This window comes from Triturus cristatus, chromosome 9 (assembly GCF_964204655.1).
Source record: "Triturus cristatus chromosome 9, aTriCri1.1, whole genome shotgun sequence".
Lineage (NCBI taxonomy): Eukaryota > Metazoa > Chordata > Amphibia > Caudata > Salamandridae > Triturus > Triturus cristatus.
Genome location: NC_140592.1, coordinates 271,581,244 through 271,605,476, shown reverse-complemented (window position 1 = coordinate 271,605,476; position 24,233 = coordinate 271,581,244). Strand labels below are relative to the sequence as shown.

Below are 24,233 nucleotides of genomic sequence, written 5' to 3'. Positions count from 1 at the left end.
TTGCTTCAATAAATCTTTTCAAAGCGCAGCATTCTTTAATAGTGCCTACGCGCTTTTTTTAAAGTTTATTTTTTATTTCCTCTGTTGTTTCCGTGGAGGCGTGAGGCATTGCAGCCCCGCCCACTCTTTTTCTCTTTGGGTTGCGATCCCTTTAAGAAACATGTAAACAAAACTCAACACCCACCAGCCCCGCCTCGCTGTCACGTTTGGATTACGTTTTCCTATACGTGCTATCGTCATCGATCGTACCGTCTCCGTTCTAGGAAGCGCTGTGCGCTAAGCAGGGAGAGTGCTGTTCTGGTTGCCAAGGTTGAAAGGCGCTGAGCGCCTGAATTTTTACTTTGCTTCCTTGCTGCTGCACCTCCGAGAGGACGTTTGCACACTGCAGCCGCTGCACATCTGCCCTCACCCGGCTCCTTGGTCCACCGCTCTCTACCGGGATTGGCGCTTCCTGTCTGGCAACACCCGAAGCACTGGTCTTCGCTCTGACTGAATTGAATGGAACTGACAGTGGCTAAAACCCGGCAACACATGGTGGGTACATTTAAAGCTGTTGTGAAACCTGCGACACGCACATTCTCAATTTATTGTAGTAAATGAAGATGCGATACCCCTCTAAGATGGCTCCCGTTATCTGCCATATGCGGATCGGTAGAACGCAAGGAGCATGTCTGTTTTATATGTCTACATGATGCTGCAGCCGATTTTATCGTTGCTGCTTTTGGGATTCTGGGCGTCTGGAACATACTGCTTCACCGGGTGTGCACGGATGTGAGTCCGGACAGGGCCGGTACTCTTAAGTAACCTAACCTGTATGTGCACGTCCCCCCACCAAATAGCGTAGAAGTCCGATGGGAAGCGCTGCTGGCTATGAGCAGAGCTGCTGGTGCTGCCCTTTTCAAAGTGCAGCAGTCCTCCTAACAAGCAAGGGGATGGCTCAATTAAAAGCATTGGAGTACTGAAGGGCTCCTGTACCTTTTACAGTGCACAACAAGTTTGCGTCGCCACTGATTTTGTGTTCCTCACCACGGCTGTTGCTCTTTGAGTGGTGCACTGTTCAACTTCTCATGTCACCCTGGTGCTCAAGAAGCAGTGACTGATGAAATCATCATTGAGCTATACTGCACTTAAATGTGAAGACTGAAAACTTTTCAATTGAAAGAATGCCAATTCTGAAGAACATAATACCACCAACCCAGTAGACATATAAAGAGACCTGCTCAGGCGTGCTCGTTGGTGCTCCATGAAATGTATAGCACACTTAGTGAGAAAGTTCGGTACGGGCCAATTAAAAAGCATTGCGGAAAATTACTGCTTCTGCCTAATGTAAATATATCAGACTGTTTCAGAAGGGCTGGCAGTGCCCAAGAAAACTACATCAGCCAAGAAAAGTTCTTATTACTTTGGCCCATTTCATTTATAGAGCAGCGCTGCTGATACATTTTGCTGGGAGCCACGTTAAGCGTTAAACCCAACGAGCATTGCAGAGAAGTTCTGGTACTGTGCTCTTAGGGGTATACCAGCTACTCTAAGAGGTGCTTCAGCTCTGCCATAAACCTATCCGATCAGCTCCTGCTTGTTTGCACTTGAGGTGAGTAAAGATGGAACATACACCTCTGGGTTTCTTCGGGGTTATGCATGTACTTTGTACTGAACAAGCCACTAACAGCGAGAAGAGATTCCCTCTTTCTCCGCCTTGCTTTGTTTAAAATTCGTACATTAACAAGGAGAAATTCTGAGTTATATCTTTGGGCTTCATACACATCAAACGCAAAAAATAGGTGTTCTGCTCTGCGTAGTGCCATCTTGATGCGGACCCTGGTCCTGTAAAGCATCTCAGCTAAACAGTGCAGCTACCGAAGTGCCATTCTACCTTCCTGAGTGCAGCATTCTGAGAAGCTCTTGCTCTTCCCAACAACACCTTAGCAGCCCCGGTGCTGTCCCATTACTGAGCAGTCTGCTATCTGATCGCGGTTCAGAAGCCAACGCTAGGTGTCCTCGGTTTAAGCATCAGCCACTGGACAGGCTTCATTCTGTTTGCACTGCTCCTTGTGCGCCTGTAAGTGCTAGGGGTTACAATGCTGGAGAGGCACTGAGCAAGAGTCGCATTATATATCAGACTCCCGAAACGTGGGACATTTTTTAAATCCATTTTAAGATCATATTCCGACTTCAACTCCACAAAATACAGGCAATTAGTTTTGCGAGGGAAATGGAAAAAAAGATGTACACAGAATGTGAATTACTCCGCAGCCTGGCTTATTACAGTTACATAACAATGGGCAAGCATCCTGTTCTATGCGCTCTTGAGGTATCCCCGTAGTACGAGATAGTGCTTGGCCATAGCACAAGTGCAAATCAGATGATAAAAACTGAAATGCACACAAAATACACTGGTCTGAAAAATTACACTTCTATAGTTACAAAAGCGTTGACACTTTTTATAAATGTTTTCTTTGTGTGCCCTGATGTAGAATATATTTTAAGAGGACGAGAAAATGGTGGGAAAACAAGGAATCGATCAATTATAGATGTTACTACATACTTTAGAGGAATAGTACAAGCATGCTGCATGGGATTGGGTGCACAGACACCCCTTTGTAGCAAAATGAGTCCTGAATTCAGCAACAATGTGCTATACAAGACTTCCTAATACACCAATAACTACTGTGTTGAGTGCTGTTCTCAGAATTGCAGTACATATAGGAAACAGAGTTGCATTGAGATGAAACGCACCACGCATCGAATTAAAAGTCCAGCTTTATTTAATATGGATACCACCCAGTGACCTCCTAGCCAAGAAACTGAGCTTCAGGTGCACAAACGCATTTAGGGCAAACTCACTTTTAGGGGCGTAATCACACCTAGTGCAACATCAACAGGAGGGTGGCAACACTTATGGAAGCAATAGTCATATTTAGCAACAACAATCGCATTTAGGTGCACAAATATATTTAGGTCGAAAATCCCTCTTGGTGCAGGTTTATCAGGGGTGTTGTGCCACATTTCGGCGCAAAACCACCCAATTACTAAATAAAATTTGATACTAAGATTCTGAATTATGCTGAAAAGTTGTGCATCAGTATGAAACAGCATTATTTTGAGACCACATTGAGTCACAAAATTCCCCTTGGTGCAACATTAGCATTGATGTGAAAAACGTAAGGATAAATCACATTTATGTGGAAAATCAAATTTAGGCGCAAAATCATAATTGGTGCATTATCAACAGAAGTGTGTTAATACTTTTAAGAGCACACATACATATTATTTATAGTGCTTGATGCTTTACTTCACCTCCAAGTGTTGCAACGAGCAGCACTCTTTTTCATCAGGAAAATTCCAATACAACACATAACTCCATCGCTCTTCCACCAGCCATGTCCTCTATCCCCAACACACCCACTGCCCATCTCATCTCTCACTCACGCGCCAATTAGTACCTCTCCTATCTCGTAATCCCAGTACCCCCTCTCATCCGTCCATCACAAGGCCTATCTTATCTCTATGCTGCCTTTTCACACATGCTGCCTTCTATATCTCCTTGCGCTAAACACTGGTTCGCCTCCATGCCCCTTTCTTTCTTTCTGCACAGTTTCTTTCCGGTGCCTTTTCAAGGTTTCCGTCCCTCAAACCCACCCTCTGCTCCTCTTCTTGGGGTGTCTGCTACGTACACAGGTGCTCCATCTTTATACGTCCCTGGCCTGCTCTTCCCTTCTTTCTCACACTCTCTTTCTGCTCCTCTATCTGGAGTTCATTCACTGCTTCATGCATAAACTCCCCATCCCTCTATCTTCCTTTCTAACTATTCTGTGCAGCTCTCACCCCATCTATTCACTATGCTACATAGTTTCACTACACACCACTCACAATTCCACAACTAAGAATTCAAATTCAACACACATAATTCCACACCAAACCACATACATTCACTCCAGACCAAAACACATGGGTAACAGACATTGTCATTTACAAAGCCAATAGCTCTTACTCTCATAGATGAGAGACCTATTGTTCCCATACTGATCATCGCTCAAAACTTGAAAGTGTTAAGCGCGGCACAGGCTTCACTGACCACCCACACACTTTAATTTTAACAAACACTTCTCAAATGGGGACATCCTACAATTTGGAATTGGGGCAAAGCCTACCATGACCTCTCTACTTTGCTAAATACTTCTTGGGGAGATTCCAAAAGCTTCCATACAAATGCATTACACACATTATGTACCATGACTTTGTAGTTTGGAATTCACATTTACTTATTACATTTAGGCTCCAACAAAGGTCAAGTGTCAGTCTTAGTCTTCCGAGAGAGTTTACTGTTTACTCTTATTTCTCATACTATAAAGTGAGACCATTTATGTGACAATCAGGCTGGTTACTGCAGGTGTGCTAGAGTAAAGCTGTACGATGTTATTTTTTCGTAGCACACAACAAAATGTACATGTCTGTAAATAAAATATATATCAGAATTTGGAAAACGCAAATGAAAGACTTTTGGGTAACTAAAGTGTGATGAAAACAAATATTTTAATACGATCAAAAAAAATCCTTACAGTGATAATATTTCAAAAAATGGTTGTTTGTACTCTGTACCCGTTGGGGTCTCGAGGCGCTAGGGTCGGATGTGTGCAGCTTCGTTGGGGTCATTCGAAGAGACAGGTAGTGAGGTCTTTTCTGAATTGGCGCAGTGTCTGGCTTCGCCGGAGGTAAAGGGGCGGTCGTTCCAGGTTTTGGCTGCAAGGTAGGAGAAGGACCATCCACCCACTCTGTTCCAGTAGAAAAGTGGGACGGTGGTTAGTGAGAAGTCGGCTGAGGTTTGTCCTAGGGGCATGGAAGGAGAGATGGTTGTGGAAGCATTGTGGTCCGATGTTGTGTAAGGCCTTGTAGGCGTGCGTGAAGAGCTTGAAAGTTGTTCTTCTTTCGACGAGAAGCCAGTGGACATCGCAATCGCAGAGGTGTTGGGTGATGTAGTTGTGCTGTTGGATGTAGAGGATTAGTCTGGCTGCAGCGTTCTGGACAGTCTGGAATTTGCGGAGGAGTTTTTTTGTTGATTCCGGCATAGAGGGCATTGCCGTAGTCCAGTCTGCTGGTGATGAGTGCATGACTGACGTTTTTTCTGGAGTCGGAAGGTATCCATTTGAATGTTTTACAGAGTATGCAGAGGTAGGTGAGCCATGCGGAGGAGACAGCGTTAATCTGGCGATTCATAGTGAGCGATGAGTCCAGTATGATACCGAGGCTATGTGCCTGGTCAGTCGGTGTGGGTGGGTTTCTGAGGTCGGGGGGCCACCAGGTGTCGTCCCATGCAGAGGGGGTGGAGCCGAGGATGAGGACTTCTGTTTTCTCTGAATTGGGTTTCAGGCAGCTGTTCTTCATCTAGATTGCGACGGCTTTCATCCCTTCTTGGAAGTTGTGCCTGGTGAGGTCGGGTTCCTTGGTGAGGGAGAGGATGAGCTGGGTGTCATCGGCGTCGGAGACTATGTTGAGCCCGTGGTTTCTGATGATGGTTGCGAGGTGAGCCATGTGGACGTTGAAGAGGGAGGATCCTTGGGGTACTCTGCAGCTGGTCTCTGTCGGTTCTGAGAGGAAGGGCGGGAGTATTATTCTCTTTGTTCTGCCTGTGTGGAATGAGTGTATCTAGTCTAGGGCCTTTCCTTGGATGCCGGAGTCATGGAGTCTGGTGGCTAGTGTGCGGTGGGAGATGGTGTCGAAGATTGCTGATAGGTCCAGGAGGATGAGGGCTGCTGTTTGGCCTTGGTCGAGGAGAGCGAGGATGTCATCTGTGGTGGTGAGGAGTGCGGTCTTGATGCTGTGGTTGTTGCGGAATCCAGATTGGAAGGTGTCTAGGATGTTGTTGGCTTCGGTGAAATATGCTAGCTGGGTGTTGACGGCCTTTTCAATGACCTTGGCTGCGAAAGGAAGCAGCGAGATGAGCCTGAAGTTCTTGAGGTCCTTCGGGGCTGCTAAGGGTTACTTTAGGAGAAGGCTGACATTGGCGTGCTTCCAGTCGTCGGGAATGTGGCGGTCTCGAGGCAGCAGTTGATAGTTCAAAGTAGCTCCGGTGCGATGGCTGTGGCGGGCCTGTGGAAGATGTGTTACAGGCAGGGGTCAGAAGATGCTCCGGAGTGGATACTCCTCATGGTCTTTAGGGTGTCTTCTGTCATGAGTGGGGTCCAAGTATGTAGGATCTGTTGGGTGGTGTTGCAGGTGGTGGGGGTTGAGTAGTTGCAGAGGTCTTGGTCGTCTAAGTTGTCGTAAAGTTCCTTGATCTAGAAGGAGCTGAATCTATTGCAAAGGTCTTGGGCAGAAGGGACATCTGTTGTTTTGCTCTTGGGTTTGGCAAATTACTGTATGATGGAGATCAGTTCCTTGGAGTTGTGGGCGTTGGAGAGGATTCTGTCTTGGAGGAAGTTCTTCTTTGTGGATTTGATGAGTTGTTGGTGTGCCCCGGTGGCTGTTTTGTAGTCTGTGCGTGTTTCCGTGGTTTTGCTGTTTCTCCACGTCTTTTCCAGTCATTAGCAGGAGCACTTTGATTCTTGGAGTGCCCTGGTGAATCAGTTTGCTCTCTTTCTTGTGTCGTCTTGTAGCCTTCTGAAGGGGGGGGTGAGTGTGTTGGCGCAGTTGGCAATCCATTGGTGGAGATTGCTTGCCGCGGTGTTGGTATCTGTCGTAGTTGGGGGGTGGAGTGCAGGTGAGGGCAGAGGTGAGGTGTTTTTCGGAGACTTTGTTCCAGAATCTGTGTGAGGCGGTGCGTATGCTTGTGTGCGGTGGGTTTTCTACAGGGGAAATGGATGCAGTGGTGGTCAGTCCAGAGCAGTTCCATGGTGTGGCTTAAGAAGATGCTGTTTCCTCCTGTGAAGACAAAGTGTGTGTCCTGCTGTGTGAGTGGGGGCGGAGGCAAATTTCTTCTGTCCTATATTGGCGAGGTTCTCTAGAAGGCCGGTGGTGTTGGGGTAGTCATGGTTGTCCAGGTGGGAGTTCAGGTCCCCGAGTAGTATGTAGTCTGTGGAGGCGAGGGATAGGGGTGCGATGAGGTAAGCGATGATGTTGGTGAACGGAGCGCGGGGACAAGTGGTCTGTAGATGAGGGTTCTGTGGAGTGTCGTTCTGGGGTTGGTTTGGATCTGGAAGTGGATTTGTTCCATGGGGGCGAAGCATCATCTGGATCAGTGGTTATCATGCGGAGGGAGCTTTTGTGGGTGATGGCGAGGCCTCCTCCTGGGCGGGTGGGCAGTCTTTTCTTAGTATCATGTATCCATCGAGGATGGCGGTTGCGATGTCTGGTGCGCAGCTGGCGTTTGTCCAGGTCTCTGTGAGGAAGGTGACGTCAGGCGTGTGAGTGTTGAGGAGGACCCAGATTTCTATGACCTGTCTATGCAGGGAGCGCACGTTGAGGAGGATGCCGTTCAGTGGTGTGTGTGCAGTGGCGTCCGGTGAGCTGGGGGCTTCTGTTGGGGTAAATCAGTGGGTGAAGTTTGGGAGGCAATATTGGCAGGAGAACGGGCCTTAGGTGTTGCTTGACCTCGAGAACTGGCAGTTGTTGCTGCGTCCGGAGTTGAGAGCCAGGTGGGTGCTGTGGTCGTAACGGTCAGGGGACCAGGGTCCCTTGCGCTGGTCACGGACGAGCGTGCGTCTGCTGCACGGACACCATTAAGTAGGGGTTGGGGGAGGGCGATCATCAGGGAGCGGAAGAGACACGCTGGAGAGTGGAGGGGCCGCGGGGGCAGCAGCGGCAGGGAGCGCTGGAAGAGGGAGCAAAAATAGAGGCAAAAGAGAAAAGCAAAACCTGAAAGAGCAAGAAAGTGAAAGAGCAAGGCAGAAAGAGTAAACAGGAGAAAGAGACAAACAGAGCAAAAAGAGAAACGGGCACAGAGAACACAGAACAGAGTGGAATAGTAGAAGAGCAGGGTGCTGTTCCACTAGACCACAAGGGATGGGGCGCAGGCAGGAGCCTGCGGGTGGAGGAGGGCCTCGTACACCTAACTAGCTCGGGTTCCAGGGCAGTCCCTCAACAGTGGAGCTGCGCGGGCGAGAGCAGTGACACTGACCAGGAAGGTCAACGGTCTTGCTCTTCTTGTCATGCAGCGGCCGCCATTAAGTCATGGTCGAGGGGAGGGCAATCAGCTGGGAGGTGTGAGCGGAAGCGACACGCTGGGGTGGAGTGGCAGCGGTGGCAGCAGCGGCGGGGAGCGCCGGATGAGGGGGCGAAAATAGAGGCAGAAGAGAAAAGCAAAATCAGAAAGAGCAAGAAAGGGAAAGAGCAAGGCAGAAAGAGTGTAAAAGAGAGAGAGACAAACGGAAAGAGAAAAACGGGCACTGAGGACACAAAACAGAGGCGAATAGCAGAAGAGCGGGGTGCTCTTCCACTAGACCACCAGGGATGAGGCGCAGGCCTGTGGGTGGAGGAGGGCCTCGAACACCTACCTGGCACAGAGCTTGGGCTTAAGGGCCATCCCTGAACGGTGGAGCTGCGGTGGGGGGACAGCAGTGACACTGACCAGGAAGGTCAGAGGTCTTGCCTTGAGCAAGTGTAAGGCTATAAAACTGCACTCTACTCTGCACCACTTCACCTCACTCTACTGCACCCTGCCAATGCACACTCTGGCAATGCACACTACGCCCCTCTACTCCACACTACTCGATCAACTGTGCACCACTGTACACTATTACTCTGCACCACTCTGTTCTGCACCTCTGCCCTCCAGCATGCACCACTCCTCTCTACTCTATACGAATGCACTCTGCTATACACAACAGCAATCTTTGCCACTGCACTCTACACAACTCCAGAACACTCCTATACACATCAGCACTCTTTGCCCCTGCACTCTACACAACTCCAGGAAAGGCCACCCCCCTGTACTTTGTACTACTCCACTCTATGCCAGTCTACTTTGCAAAACTGCACTCTCAGGCACTGCACTCTCCGCCAATCCACCTTACTCTTTACTAGTACACTCTATACCACTCCACTCTAAAACAATATAGTCTACTCCACTACACTCTATACTGCACCACTCATTTGCAATCTGTGCCACTCCACTTCAATATACGCAGCACCAATCTATGCCACTATACTCTACACCACTGCGCTCCAAGTCAGATAAGTACTATACACATAATTCCATTGCACACCATGCCACATATTTACACTACACAAATCCACTCCAGACCACACAATACCCCACAAGTACACAACTAACTGTTCCAATCCAGCCCACATAATTCCACTCAAACCACATACATCCACTCCATAATACAGAGGTAAAGGACATTGCCATTTACAGCGCGAATAGCTCAAACTCAAAACAAGAAAAGACCTATTGCATTTTGTTATGAATTTTATTTGGATTTTTTGGGGTTGTGTTTTCGGCTTTTTAACTGTTTTGGTACTTCTAAATGATTTACACATTTTCTAAAGTTAAGCCTGTCTGCTCCGGACCGTAACTATCTAGGGATGAGCACAGGTTTAAATTGCAGAAACCGTTACAAGAATAGCAACATTATTACTTGTGGTGGACTACCATCCACCCCAACTAATAATCAATTTTTTGACAGCTACATTAAAATACTCTGGGGAAATGTAGGCGGCCTAGATTTACAGGACTTGCACCTGGTGAAAAGGTTTTGTGGATCGCTCAAGTATTTTATTTGCTTGGATTATTTTATTTGTGACTTGATCATTCTGTTGAATTTAGTACTGTACAATAACTTCATTAATAATAAGAGTTTGTCATTACTTTGTCTACAAACACGTTGTGTTCTCATTATCTTGCATCCACTTGCTCTTCTTTATCACTCCCAACCCATAACTTTGTCAATACAATTTCCTCCCAGATACCTTGTCAGAACAGCTTCTTCACAGTCCAACAGATCATCTCTGTTTATATGAGTTTATTTTGTCTCTTTTTAAAAGTTGTAATGAGGCTAGTTTTACACAGCATTACAGAAGGAAGGGGGAAGAGTCCCACTGCACTACCTGTAAGCCCTTGACCATTAGTCACTGCTTTTATAACTCTCTGAGAATTCCCCCTATCCCCACTCCTGAATCAATTGTATTTTTAGATTATTTTTTAAGAATACATCCACCCTAAAACTTCAGCTCAGTCACATACTCGAAGCCATTTTTATAAATGTAGTAGTGAAAATTTAAATAAACTGCTATTGCTGCTCTTCTTATCATTAAAAGCCATTTATCCAAAATATTTTTTTAGTTAATGTTATAAACCCCAAAAAAGTATTCTTTCCTCCTGCTTCAGAAATTATAACAAGGAGTCTCACTTTGAAGAGAAACGAGTAAAGCTGTGCAATGTGCACTGTTTACCCAAAATTGGGTTCCCGCCAATGACTACGCCACACATAGAGCTTAATGTTACACGTCTTTATTCCTCTGCGTGTAACGGCAAGCTTGACATTCTAAACCAAGCTTTCATTGCGTACCACTCTAACACTGACATCACACTTCTCCTGAGTCCTCTAGGAACCAACAGGGTGCAGTCATAAAACTCGCATAAAACTCTGCTAAATAAAAACGTACAATTTTGTCTTTACCGATCAGCATATGTATATACTGTTAGAAATGACCCGTTTTGCAGGGTTATTACCTCTTCTGTTTTTAGGTCTCGCCTAACCCAGCGCATGCGCTGGTCTGGCGAGACTTTTTGAGAGGGCTCTAAAAAGTGCTACCAGGCCAGCCTAGAGCTACAGTGCATGTGCGCGGGCGCGCGTGCCCGCGATTACTTTCTCATTCGCGGCCGCAGGGCCGCTTTGATGTTGATCGCGATCACTTTCACGGCCGCTTGGCATAGCCAATAGGTCTCGCTTTTGTGACCTTATAAGTATTTAGTTATGCAACTGTTGCATTGCTAAACACTTATAAGGTCCCAAAGGCGAGACCTATTGGCTATGCCAATGCTTGTTTACTTTGTTTCTGGAGATAGAGTGATTTTAGATTGATTTATGCTATGTCGATCTAGCAAGTACACCTATTTGCCAGGCCCAAATCTTCTCTTTTATTATATGCATGGCACCCCTGAGGTAGGCCAAAAATAGCCCCATGGACAGGGTGCTGGTAATGTAAAAGGTAGGATATGTGCTTTTGAGTTTTACATGTACTGGTAGTAAAATGACTGCTCAATTCGTTTTTCACTGAAGTAAACCCCATCTCTCCCATAGGTGAGCATGGGAGCTGCCTTGTAACATTTTGCAAGTGTATCTTCCCATTGGGAGCTGATAGAAAATTAGAGTTCGCTGTCTCTGGACTCACGATTTAAAACACATCTTTTAGTGAAGTGGGTTTTTAAATTGCAGGACTGAAAATGCCACTTTTAGAATACACATCTGGGTTTGATGACAGTTGGGCTTTGTGATTCACTCGAGACAGTCACACAAAGAGAGCTGAGGTGCGCCCTGTATAGGCTGACGGCTCATCATCAGGCTGATGGGTCTTCCTGAGCTAGATTGGTGGGAGGAGTTGGCACTTGTACCTGAATAGGGCTGTGCCTGTCCCCACACCAAGAGCTGCTTACACCCCCTGTAGTGAGTCTGGAGCCAGGGCCAGGAAGGGCAGAGTCTTATGCACTATAACGACCTCCCTTTGAAATTTCCCTACTTCAAAGGCTAAAATGGGTATAACTACTGGACCTCTGACACTATATGCTCAGAACACTTATTGACTGAGGACATTATGCTAGGAAGAAGTGCTGTTGTACCGCCAGGAGGAACTGCCAATTTGCTGTTTGCCTTGCTGTGTTGGCCTGCTGTCTTCTTCTTGCCTGGGAGTGAGATGACTGGACTTTGCTCTCTGCATCCTGCTTTTTAAAGTTTCTCCAAGGGCATGTGTTGAGTTTCCTCCTGTTGGAAGTTTAAGGGCCATCAAAGACTTCAACTGCAGCACCTAGGCTCCTTGGCTGCTGGTAGTCTTACTTTGCCAAGAGGTGCCAAATCCAGTTCCTGAGACCTGGGAAGTGAGTTTGCTGTGCTAAACAAGAAGAAACTAGCATCTTGACTTTGTGTGACTTGGGAGCCGGCACCACTTTTCGACACAGTGCCACTTCCTGCACCAGTGCCGTGGTCCCCACTGGATGCAACAACTGCGACTTACAACGCAGGCCCGACGCTTCTGCAGCTCCTCCGAAGACCAGCTACAACTGGAGTCTCGAGTACTGTGTCGCTGAAGTCTCCGATGCCGGAGTCCTCCACAGTTCCTGTGGTTGCATGGTGCGACATCAACACTGCGAAGTCGACACGGCTTGACCCTCGACCCTTCATTAACCCCGCGCTGCCAGCTTAACAGCCGCCTTACCGCCAACACTGCTTGACCTCCCCTGTGCCTTGCAGTGTCCCTGGCGTAAACGGCCCACAGACTGCACTGCCTTCAGGAACCGACACCTCACTTGCTTCAGTGACACCTCACCACCGTGTTCCGAGCACCAACATGCTAACGACCTGCACCGAAGGAACCGACGACGCCCCAGCCTCAATGGTGCCTCACCTCCCCGGTTCCTCGCCATGTCTTTGTTTTGTCATTGTTTCCAAGGTACTGTAATTAGGGTCTGTAAGACTCCGTAACCGGCCTGCGTTCCATCTTGGTTGGCTGGAATTTGTGGACATGAATCCCCCGCGCCGCACGGCCACCAGCTGTAGCGTGTGCGTCCCCTCGCTACTGTCCTCAGCCTCGCTGAGCCCGCCCCGTCGACCCCGCCCCCCGCCGTCACAATTTGCGTGTGTTTTCTTCATTTTGTGCTGCCTGTATCGTTTTGCCCTTCTGTTCTGTGCCCTTGATTTTTCCTTTTTTGTGCCTGCATTGTATTAGCGCCGCTCTCTGTGCCCCCCCACCCGCTCCCCGCTTCCCGCCGCCTGCGTGCGGCCACGCCCCCTTACCTTCTGTGCCCTCCCCGCTCCCACCTCCCAGCTGCTCCGCCCTCCCTCCCACTTCGCCATAAATGGCGACCGTGCATACGCGCAGCGGGCGCGCGCCTGTCCGTGCCTGGCCCGCGCCCATCACCCGAACCCCTGGCCCCCGAGGACCCCAGCCCACCCGCCAGACGTACGACGCCGCCACCCTCAACGCACTCAACACCGGCCGAACCCCGGGATGCCACCAAGCCACCCCGAGACGCACCCACGGACCCTTCAGATGCCTCACCTGCAAGTTCACCTGCATCCGGACCTGCCCCGCACCAGCACCCGCCAAGCCGAACACCAGCAGCAACCACCTCAAGTGCATCCTGCTCAACACCCGCTCCGTCCACAGACACGCCATCGAACTCTGGAACCTCCTCGACACCACATCTCCAGACGTTGCCTTCCTCACGGAAACCTGGATGAACGACTCCTCAGCGCCCGACATCGCCATCGCCATCCCAGAGGCATACAAGATCACCCGGAGAGATCGCGACAACCAGACTGGAGGAGGCATCGCCATCGTCCACAAGAACACCATCCGCATCACGACCAACACCGACGACACCCTGACTACCGCCGAACACCTACACTTCCAGATCCACACCGACCCCAAGACCACCCTTAGAGGCACCCTGATCTACCGACCCCCGGGACCACGCACACCATTCAGCGAAGACATCGCCGACTTCATCAGCCCACACGCCCTCCCCTCCGCTGACTACATCCTCCTGGGGGACATCAACTTCCACCTGGAGAACAACAACGACCGCAACACCACCACCCTGCTTGACAACCTCGCCAACCTCGGACTCAAGCAGCTGGTGTCCACCCCCACCCACCTCGCCGGACACACACTCGACGCCGTCTTCTCATCCAGCAAAGACATCGCCTTCAGCCACGCCACTGGACTCCACTGGACGGACCACAGCTGCGTCCACTTCACCTTCAGAAGAACCACGATCCACCAGCAACAGGATGCTCGAAGAAGCTGGAACAAGATCACAGCCGACCAGCTCACCGCTTCCCTGAGCCAGCACCCTCCAGCCAGCTCAGCGAACCCTAGCCAGGCCGCCGACAACCTCACGAAGTGGATCAGCACCTGCGCGGACGAACTCGCCCCACTGAGGACCCCGCCCAGCAGACCCGGCAGCAAGAAGGCCCCATGGTTCACCGACGAACTCAAGAGCTCCAAGAAGAACTGCCGAGCCCTCGAGAAAGCCTGGAGAAGAGAGCCAACACCGGACAACATGACCACCCTCAAGCTCGCCACCCGGAAGCACCATCAACTAATCCACGCCACCAAGAAAACTGCATTCAAGGACCGGCTGGACAACAACGCACACAACTGCAAGGAACTCTTCAACATCGTGAAAGAGCTCTCTAACCCCAACGCCGCAAACAACGACATCACCCCATCGCAAGACCTCTGCAACTCCCTCGCCTCGTACTTCCACAACAAGATCGCTGACATACACAACAGCTTCATCCCACAAACAACGCCCCCCACCACCACCCTCAGCGCCTGGACCCCGATCAACACAGAAGACACCATCCGCACGATGAACTCTATCCACTCCGGATCTCCGACCGACCCCTGCCCTCACCACGTATTCAACAAGGCCGACGCTGTCATCGCACCCCACCTGCGGGACATCATCAACACCTCCTTCGACACCGCCACCTTCCCTGAGAGCTGGAAGCACGCCGAACTAAGCGCTCTACTAAAGAAACCAACAGCGGACCCCACCGAACTCAAGAATTACCGCCCCATCTCGCTCCTCCCGTTTCCAGCCAAAGTCATCGAGAAGACCGTCAACAAGCAGCTGGCCGCCTTCCTCGAGACGAATGGATCCCTCGACCCCTCACAGTCTGGCTTCCGAGCCAACCACAGCACCGAGACCGCCCTCATCGCTGCCACCGATGACATCCGAGCCCTGCTGGACAACGGAGAAACAGCGGCCCTCATCCTCCTAGACCTCTCCGCGGCATTCGACACTGTCTGCCACCGCACCCTAGTGCAGCGCCTCAGCAACGTCGGAATCCAGGAGAAGGCACTGGAATGGATCATCTCCTTCCTCGACGGAAGGCCACAGAGAGTCCGCCTATCACCGTACAAGTCAGAGGCCACCGAAGTCATCTGCGGCGTCCCCCAAGGATCCTCACTCAGCCCCACCCTCTTCAACGTCTACATGAGCCCCCTTGCGGCCATCGCACGCCAACACAACCTCAACATCATCTCCTACGCAGACGACACCCAGCTGATCCTCTCCCTGACCAACGACCCCGCCGCCGCCAGAGCCAACCTCCACGAAGGGAGGAAAGACGTAGCAGAGTGGATGATGACCAGCCGCCTGAAACTGAACTCAGACAAGACGGAAGTCTTCATCCTGGGCTCCTCGCCCTCCGCCTGGGACGACTCCTGGTGGCCCCCCGCCCTGGGCACCGCACCCAAAGCGACAGACCACGCACGAAACCTGGGCTTCATCCTGGACTCCTCCCTCTCCATGACCAGACAAGTCAACGCCGTCTCCTCGTCCTGTTTCAACATCCTGCGCATGCTACGGAAGATCTTCCGGTGGATCCCCACCGAGACCAGGAAGACGGTCACCCAGGCCCTTGTCACCAGCCGACTGGACTACGGCAACGCCCTCTACGCCGGAACCACAGCCAAGCTCCAGAAGAGACTCCAGCGGATACAGAACGCCTCAGCCAGACTCCTCCTCGACATCCCCCGAAGCAGCCACATCTCCGGACATCTGAGAGACCTGCACTGGCTCCCCGTCAACAAGAGAATCACCTTCCGTCTCCTCACCCACGCACACAAAGCCCTACACGACCAAGGCCCGAGCTACCTCAACAACCGCCTCAACTTCTACGCTCCCAAACGCCATCTCCGATCAACCAGCCACGCCCTCGCCGCCGTCCCCCGCATCCGAAGAGCGACAACAGGAGGAAGGTCCTTCTCCTACCTGGCCGCCAAGTCCTGGAACTCCCTCCCGACCGACCTGCGCCTGACCCAAGACCACCTCTCCTTCAGGAAGAAGCTCAAGACCTGGCTGTTCGAGCAGTAGCGACACCCCTCCCCCCCCCCCCCCCCCCCCCCCCCCCAAGCGCCTTGAGACCCTCCGGGTGAGTAGTGCGCTTTATAAATGACTGATCAAGCATGTTGAGAATATCCCCAGCAGGTCTTCAAAAGCTTCTGAATCGTTTTAGTTCATTTTGTAGTGATAGAGGCCTTATTATTAACACTTTAAAAACAAAGCTCATGGCCTTATCACCTTCTACTAGATTCAGAAATAATTTCCTGCTCAACGGGGAGCCCTTGGAGTTGGTTGATTCCTTCGATTATTTGGGCATCAGGGTTAATAATCGCATGAGTTGGAAAGACCATCTGGCCAAAATGCTGCTAAACCACAAAAGAGTCTCAGGGGCGGTTTTGAAAGAACATCGGAAATCCAAGAGTAAGCCCTTAGCACCGCTCCTTGCTATTTACGAGGGCCAAGTTCTTCCATCTGCTTTATATGGCTCCGAATTATGGGGGTTCGAAAACACCATAGAGCTAGATAAGTCTGAAAACAAGTTCCTGAGAGACGCGGTCGCCCTCCCGGCCTCCACCCCGTTAATTCCTCTACGGGCAGATATGGGCAGGCGTCCTCTTAAGGCCCTAGTGCGCTTGGGTTCGCTTGCGAAGGTCTAGGGAGCTACAGACATATGCCGCCGCCCTAGACGAACTAATCCTGCTCAATTCCAACAACAGGATTAAGTGGCTGAGCAATCTGAAGCGGATGGTAGTCCTTTTGGGTTTGAGTGATTCTTGGGAAAGTCAAACACCACCACCCAAGTTAGTGATTTAACAGCTGTACTGGGATCTAGTTCAGAACGAGACCCTCTCCAGTAGTCTAGGGGGTTCTCTAACAGAGCGATTCTTGTCATTCAAATGGGGTAGGAGTTTTGAACCGTTCCTGGACTATATTGAGTTACCCCTGGATAGAGCTCTCTATCTGAAGGTTAGGTTTGGGATCCTCCCAGTCAATGATTTCACTTCGGGATGGAAAAAGCAGAGCGGTCGATCGATTTCATGTCCTAGCTGCGCAGCACCTACAGAGTCTGTGGCGCACTTTTGTTTTGCCTGCCCAGCATATAGGGTAGCCAGGAGGACCTGGTTAAAACCACTATGCAAGGGGATGGGCCTTAGATGCCACAGAATGGCTCTGCGGATACTTAGCACTGATACTTCTTCTATTGCTATGGTTTGCGGAGTCGCAAAATTTTTGGGTAGTGCTTGGCGGTCACGCATGAGGCGTTGTAAAGCCCCCTCCACCTCCATCCAATAGTGTCAAGATAATGGTTAGGACTTCTTTCCTGCCCGATATTGTTCTTATTGTCTTCATACTATATTTATCCATGGGGTAATGGGAGTTGATGGATGTATTTTATACTGATGTCTCCTTGTTTTGTATGCTTTTATTGCATTGTTCTGTTGTCTTCTTTTATGATAAATTTTTTATCGAATAAAGAAACTTGACTTGAATATCCCTAGACAGAGCTATTGTTTTCTAGGGGTGTGTGTGTGTGTGAGTTACACATTGCCTCTTTAGTTTAGCCCGACTGCTCTGTGCCAAGGTACCCGAGGGTAAACAAAGGTAAACATTTAGTGTGTACTACACTTGCCCTGACCACAGTGGTGGTGGTTCTTGCTTGTACAGAGTGAATACTCTGACAATCAGAAACCCCCATTTCTAACAAATACATTTACATCTCTTCATGGCATCTCAATCATGGGACCTGATCTGGTTACTGAGAGCGGTTGTCTTCAGTTTTTAGAGATCTTCAAAGACGGTGAAGAAACAACAACAGTTGGTGGTTTTCCAACACAGTCTTTCTTTCACCACTTTGATCAGGAGACCCATTAGTTAAATGCCTAAAGTGAGAAGAGTCTCTGGTTACATACTTCCCAGGATGCTGGGCAGTCACCATATATCCATTGGTGGATACCACATGTCATAGGGAGCATCAGACTTCCTTTGCCGCATCTGCTGGTCGATCACCTTCTTAGAACAGGAGTGTCTTTGTCCATCACCTCTTGTCTGCATAGGCTTTAATTTTCTGCTTGTTAACAAAGTCCTTTTTATGAGTGACACTTTCACTGCTTTGGTCCTTTGAGGTAACTTGGTTGTTATCGCTCTCTCTGACATGAAAGTTTAAGGACTTTCACATGTGGCCAAACGCAATGTTGTAACGCGATAGGCTTGTAGGGTAGAATTCAGTACCTTTTTCAATTTGAGCCCTTCTAAAATTGCATGGTATACCACTTTTTTTTGTGTACTCCTAAAATGCTTAACCAGTCAGTTGGCCTGTGGCCATAAAAGTGTACTTTTAGGATGCTTTAGGTTCAGATGCTGTAGGAAATTCTTAAACTCCTGACTATTAAAGGGTGGGCAATTATCAGACTTCACAGCGTCTGGAGTGCCCCAAGTCGCAAAGATGTTATTCAGTTTCTCTGTGACTCATTCATGAGTAGTGAATGAAAGAATTTCTATGAGTGGGAAACGAGCACATTCATCCACGATTACTAGCAGATGATGTCTGTTATCAAGTGGACTAAAGAAATCGATGGCTATTCTCTCCCACGCATGTTTAAGGAATTCTGACCTAGTCAACATATGTTGAGTTACATTTGTAGAAAGGCAGTTGCATGGATGACGAACCTTGAGTTCCTTTTTGACTTGCTCATCCAGGTATGGGAACCAAACTATCTCAAAGAGCTCTCTTTGTGACAACAATAACACAATGTCCTCCGTGAGCCAATTCAATCATTCTCTGTCACAGACTCTCTGGAATTAGGATTCTCAACCCTCGTGGTATGACTCCTTCCTGAGTTATGGACAGTTTATCTTTAATTTTCTTGTATTTTTGATCTACACCATCAGTGGTGAGGGGTCGAGTGTGTCTGTTCCATAACTAATGTGTAATTATCTCTTTCAGTTTTAACATGTCACGATCATGACTGGTGTCAATGATAATCTGGGCTAACGCTATGGCAGCTGGTGTATTTGTTTTGACCGTGAAATTGATATAGGCCTCGGACGACTTGACCTGGTATATGCACTCCAGAAAAGGAGTTGGAGGATTCTGATCCTTTCCTGGACAATGCACAATGGTATAATTGTACTCTTGCTGTCGTAATCCCCATTTTCAATGTGAGGTAGCATTTTGGCTTTTGGATTGCCAAATATCGCCAGTAAATCTTGATGATCAGTTACCAGTGTGGAAGGTTTTCTATACAGGAACACATGGAAGTATTCACAAGCCCTTCCAACAACCAAACTCTTTCTCTGGTTGTGAGTAAGCACGTTCTGTCTGGAACAAATCTCTACTGGCATACGCCGCATTATGACTTCATGCATTTGCATGGCCACTGTGCTGTGCAAGAATTGGGCCTAATCAGACTGGGCTAGGCTCAACAACAACCTCCTTATGAAGCTTTGGATTGAAGTGGGCCATTTCAGTAGCACTTTCAATGGCTTGTTGGATTCTCTTAAAACTTTTCGTGCATTCTTGCGACCATTCAAATTAAGCTATTTTCTTCCTAAACTCTCATAATGGAGCACTTGCAGTAGCAAAGTCTCTTATACATTGTGAACAGTAGTAACTGGCCATGCCAAGAAACAAACGTAAAATAGACACATCTTGTGGGGGATCAGCATTTGATGGCGCTTGTACTTTTGCAGGATCAGGTGTTCTGCCCCCACCTGAAAAAATATGGTCAAAGAATTTCAACTTTGTCTTATGGAACTTGCATTTGTCTGCATTTAATGTCAAACCTACATCTGTAAGTGAACGACATCGTGTGCGAGATTTATTGTGCTTCTTCTGTGTAGCTCCGAAAACCAATATGCCATCGCTAGACTTAAATGCAAAACAGGTTGTATGATACGTCGAATGACATCTTGGAAAATTCTGCAGCCAATGACAAACCAAAACTGAGTCTCTTGTAACAAAACAGACCAACATGTGTAAAATATATTGTAATGTACCGGCAATCTTTTTCAAGTTCTAACTGATAATAGCCTTTGTTTAAATCGAGACGAGAGAACACCTTTGCACCATTTAGCTGAGTTATCATGTCAGCAATGTGTGGACCTGGATGTTGTTGTCTTTCAGTTGCCTTGTTTTCCTGACACGTGTCAGTGCATATAGCTTTTAAAAAAACGTTATTTATTGATTTTTGTAGCCTACATCAGTACATAACATATACAAGGCACGGCACAGCTACAGCAGAGAAGGAGAGTAATGGCATCGTGCTTAGCCGCTTACTGCAACAGGCGTCAATACGTATCATATTTAGACAGTGCGGAAATTGGGCAGTAAATAGCATTACACAATTTTGATATGGCAGCAAACATCTAGCAGTATTACACAGGAATGCGTGCTTGTTATGCTTCATAGAGCGAACTACATATTGGCATATTGGGGCAATTCCCAGCATCTAGGTGTGGTGTGCAATAGGAGCGTATTGCATACAGCTTCTTAACTGTGCTTTTTGCGCACTACCCGTATCTGAGAAACCCATGGCGTCGGACCAGTGCAATATGAGCGTATTCCATACAGCTTCTTAACTGTGCTTTTTGCGCACTACCCGTATCTGAGAAACCCATGGCGTCGGACCAGTAGAATGCTCAATGTCATGCTTAAGTAATAATTGAAGTTCTTTTTCAACAGCTTCTTGTAAGTTATTGCACTATCACCCTACGGGCATCCTGGCGCTATCATAAGTGTGCCCAACTGAGCTCATTGTACGTGGGGGTCTAACCGATTGAGTGGAGTCATGCTCTAGGATAGAGCCATGTCTTCAGGCTCTTCTTAAACTGAAAAAGATCTTCCAGCTGTCTCATCTTGGGTGAAAGATTATTCCAGAGTGGGAAGTAATTTGTCTGTCTGAGCAACAGGACGAACCTCTTCATTAATATGCAATATCTGATCGGGACATCTTGCTGCAGATTCCTTACCTTTGAATTTCCCAGGCTTCAGACTGTATCTGAAAGCTTTTTCTTCAAGCAATACCCTTGCACACTGCATAGGTGATGTCGGTTGGCTCCAAACGATGACGTCTGCATTGTCCGCTCCGTAATGACATCCGCATCACCTATATAGGCACCACCTCCGCTAGCTGAGGTCCGTTCTTTTCTTTCCGCAGCAGTCAAGCGCTGATCCATGAAGAGAGCTTCCGTCTGTCACTTTTTGACAGGCTTTTTCGACTTTTGTCGACCCCATTTTGGTGTGTATTTTTTTTCCATCAAGCCTAGGAAAACTTCTGGGTTCAAACTGTGACGCCGCATACCAGAAGGAAAAAACAGTTCTCCCTTTGTTTGTGGGTATCTCTCACAACGGATTGTATTGGGACACACTGATTTGTCACGTTAAGCCTGAAGAAGGTGGCGAATCCACATTGTGCCACCGAAACTCGTCACTTTGTGTTCTTTAAGCACCCAAGCATTCCCAGGGGTCATTAAGAAAGAGGATAACATGAAAAAGTGTTGACCGTGGTTCATTTAGTTGCAAGACTTGGTGTGCCAATTTGATAAAATTGGGTTTTATGTCTCCAATAATTGTAATTTTTTTATTGATTTCACAACTTCTTGTAGAAAATACCAGTTACGATAAACCAAAGAAATACAAAATATCAAAGAATATCCTGGTACAATACATCTTATTCCAGTTGACCAATATACAAAACACAATCGGATTAAACAAAAAAGAAGAAAAACAGAACAAAGATGGCCCGTGACTAAATCTGAAATATACATGGGAAAGAAATAAAAAAAGACTGACATCATTACAGACAGTATATGGCATGTGTTCACACAGTTTCGGTTTCATTTGAAACGTGCTGAGTAGCAATAAAGGCTCCCAGATGTCATGTGGCCTTGAGGATGCTGGTAATTTCTCCGCATATAGGACTAAATTTTCTCTACAGAGAGACCGATCTTTAAGCCACAAGTCTATTGAAGGTCTCAGTGTACTATCCCACACCATCGCTACCCGTCGTTTAGCAACAAGCAATGCCACTCTCTCTAACCTACCCACTGCACCTTTTATGAAAGGAACTAACCCCAGCAAACATATGTGTGGAGAGCACTGCAACGTAATCCCGATAATCTTTGATAGTGTAGTTATCACAGCTGCCCAGTATTCCAACTCCCGTCCACAGGTCCAGGCTAGGTGCCAAAAGTCTGCCCCCAGAGCCCCACGTCGTTTGCAAGCATCTGTGTCTCTGAACCCATATTTAAAAAGCTTGTATGGAGTGTAGTAGGACCTGGTGTAAATATTTGAAATGTATAATACGGAGATTTCCATTAGAAGTGTGAGTGCTAGTGGGTTGGCAGCAGACCTTTCAGTCCTTCCGAGTTAGTGGTGGGTCAAGATATGCATTCCAAGTGTCGAGGCTCTTGTCGCTGTTGAGAGGCCTGTCTTCTTGAGCAGCGCGATATAACTTAGTGACTAGCTTATGTCGAGTGGGCGCAATGAGCAGCGTGTGCAATGCTAATGTCTCGGGCGGCTCCATGGGGAATGTGGGGGTAGTGAATCTGCAACGCCTTTTTTAATCTATACGTGTAAAGCGTAAAGAGGGGTGTCTTATTCTGAATGTAGTTCATGTCTGTGGTAGTCAGAAAAGTGCCACACGGAAATACATCCCGCAGCCTGGATATACCCACTTGCTCAAATGTACGCATTGCTCCCTGCTCATGTGTCACAGAGACGCTCGAGTGGTAAGCCAACAGCAGGAGCGAGGAGTATAAAGGGAGTTTTTCTGCCTCGCGCCCCAGTGCCTGCCAAGCAGCAATTGTAGTGGTAATGGTGTTAAATATGTAACAAGGGGAAGGCCGTTGACTATGAGTTAGTAAGGAGCTCAGTGGGATAGGGTGGGCATCCCAGTGTTCTACCGCTACATGAGGAATGAATGCATGTGGGAAGAACCAGAAATGTGCATATTGGGCCTGCGCACATAAATAATAAAGATAGAAATCAGGCACATTGAAACCCCCACGTTTGTAATTCAGAGTGAGAGTCCTCCATCCCACACGTGCCTGTCTGCCACCCCAGATCACACGAAGCAGCAAAGTGCGCACTTGTTTAAAAAATTGTTGCGTGAGTTGAAGCGGTATATTACTGAAAAGATATAAAAATGTGAGTAACACCACCATTTTGACCAATGCAATACTGTCTGCAAGCGAGAGCTGGAGTTTTATCCATCTATCCACTTGTTGTTCCAGCTTTGCTGTGGCTGTCCCGTAATTCTCGCGAATACCAACCTCAGGATTTCAGTGAACCCACACCCCCAAATATTTTACCAACTGTGTGATCCACACATGGGGAAAGTCAAGTTCATGCGGAATGGTGCTCTCCGTCAGGGACATCACCACCGACTTGGACCAATTGATTTTTAGGCCAGAGAAGCGGATATATTCACAAAGAACTGGTGCTAAATAAGTGCGGGGCTCATGTATGAAAAGCAGCATGTCATCTGAGTAAAGAGATATAATGACAGGTCGATGTAAAAAGTTAAGCGCTGCGTATTTATGAGATTGTCTTATAAGACAGGCTAGGGGCTCCAATTGCAGAGCAAATAACTTTGGTGAAAGAGGGCACCCCTGCCTAGGGCCCCTGGTTATTTGTATCGGGTCCGATGTGTAGCCCTCCACCCGCACTCGCGCTGTTGGTTCAGCATATAAAAGTCGCACCCAGTTAACAAAGAGGGGCGAGAAACCCATCCTCTGCAAAACATAAAAAAGATAGCCCCATTCTATAGAATCAAATGCCTTGGCGGCCTCGAGCATGATCGCTGCCGCTGGCAATTCAGGATTGAGTGTGAAGTGTGGCAAACAGCGTCCGCAAGTTATTGGAGGTCGAGCGCTCTGGAATAAAGCCTGACTAGTCAGGTAGGACCAGTTTTTGCATGAGCGGCTGGAGACGAGTGGCTAGAATCTTCGCCAATATTTTTACATCTATATTAATGAGTGACAGAGGTCTGTAAGATTCGCAACTAGTGGGGGGGGGGGGGGTGTATCTTTCTTGAGTAGTGTTATGATTAGTGCCCACATCATACGCTTCAGCGTACATTTCTAATAAATAAGGGGAGAGTTCTTCAATATATGTTTTGTAAAATTCACATGTGAAGCTGTCGGGGACCAGCCGCTTTTTTATTAACTAATGCTTTTATCACCATGTGGATATCTTCCACCTTGATCGGTTGATTGAGGTATGCCCCCTGACCATCTGAGAGCCATGCGATGGCTATCTGTGAGAGGTATTCATCAAGAT

General features: G+C 48.1%; 1 protein-coding gene across 3 annotated transcripts in view; it reads left to right on the top strand.

Annotated features, from left to right (window-relative positions):
• The first annotated feature begins 215 nt into the window (after positions 1-215).
• LOC146797742 (cyclin-dependent kinase 17-like) overlaps positions 216-24,233 on the top strand; it is a 655,932-nt gene continuing 631,914 nt past the window's right edge. For all 3 annotated transcript variants that reach the window (XM_085624901.1, XM_085624900.1, XM_085624903.1), the window contains exon 1: positions 216-534. The gene's annotated coding sequence lies outside the window, so the exon portion shown is untranslated. The remainder of the gene's footprint in view (positions 535-24,233) is intronic.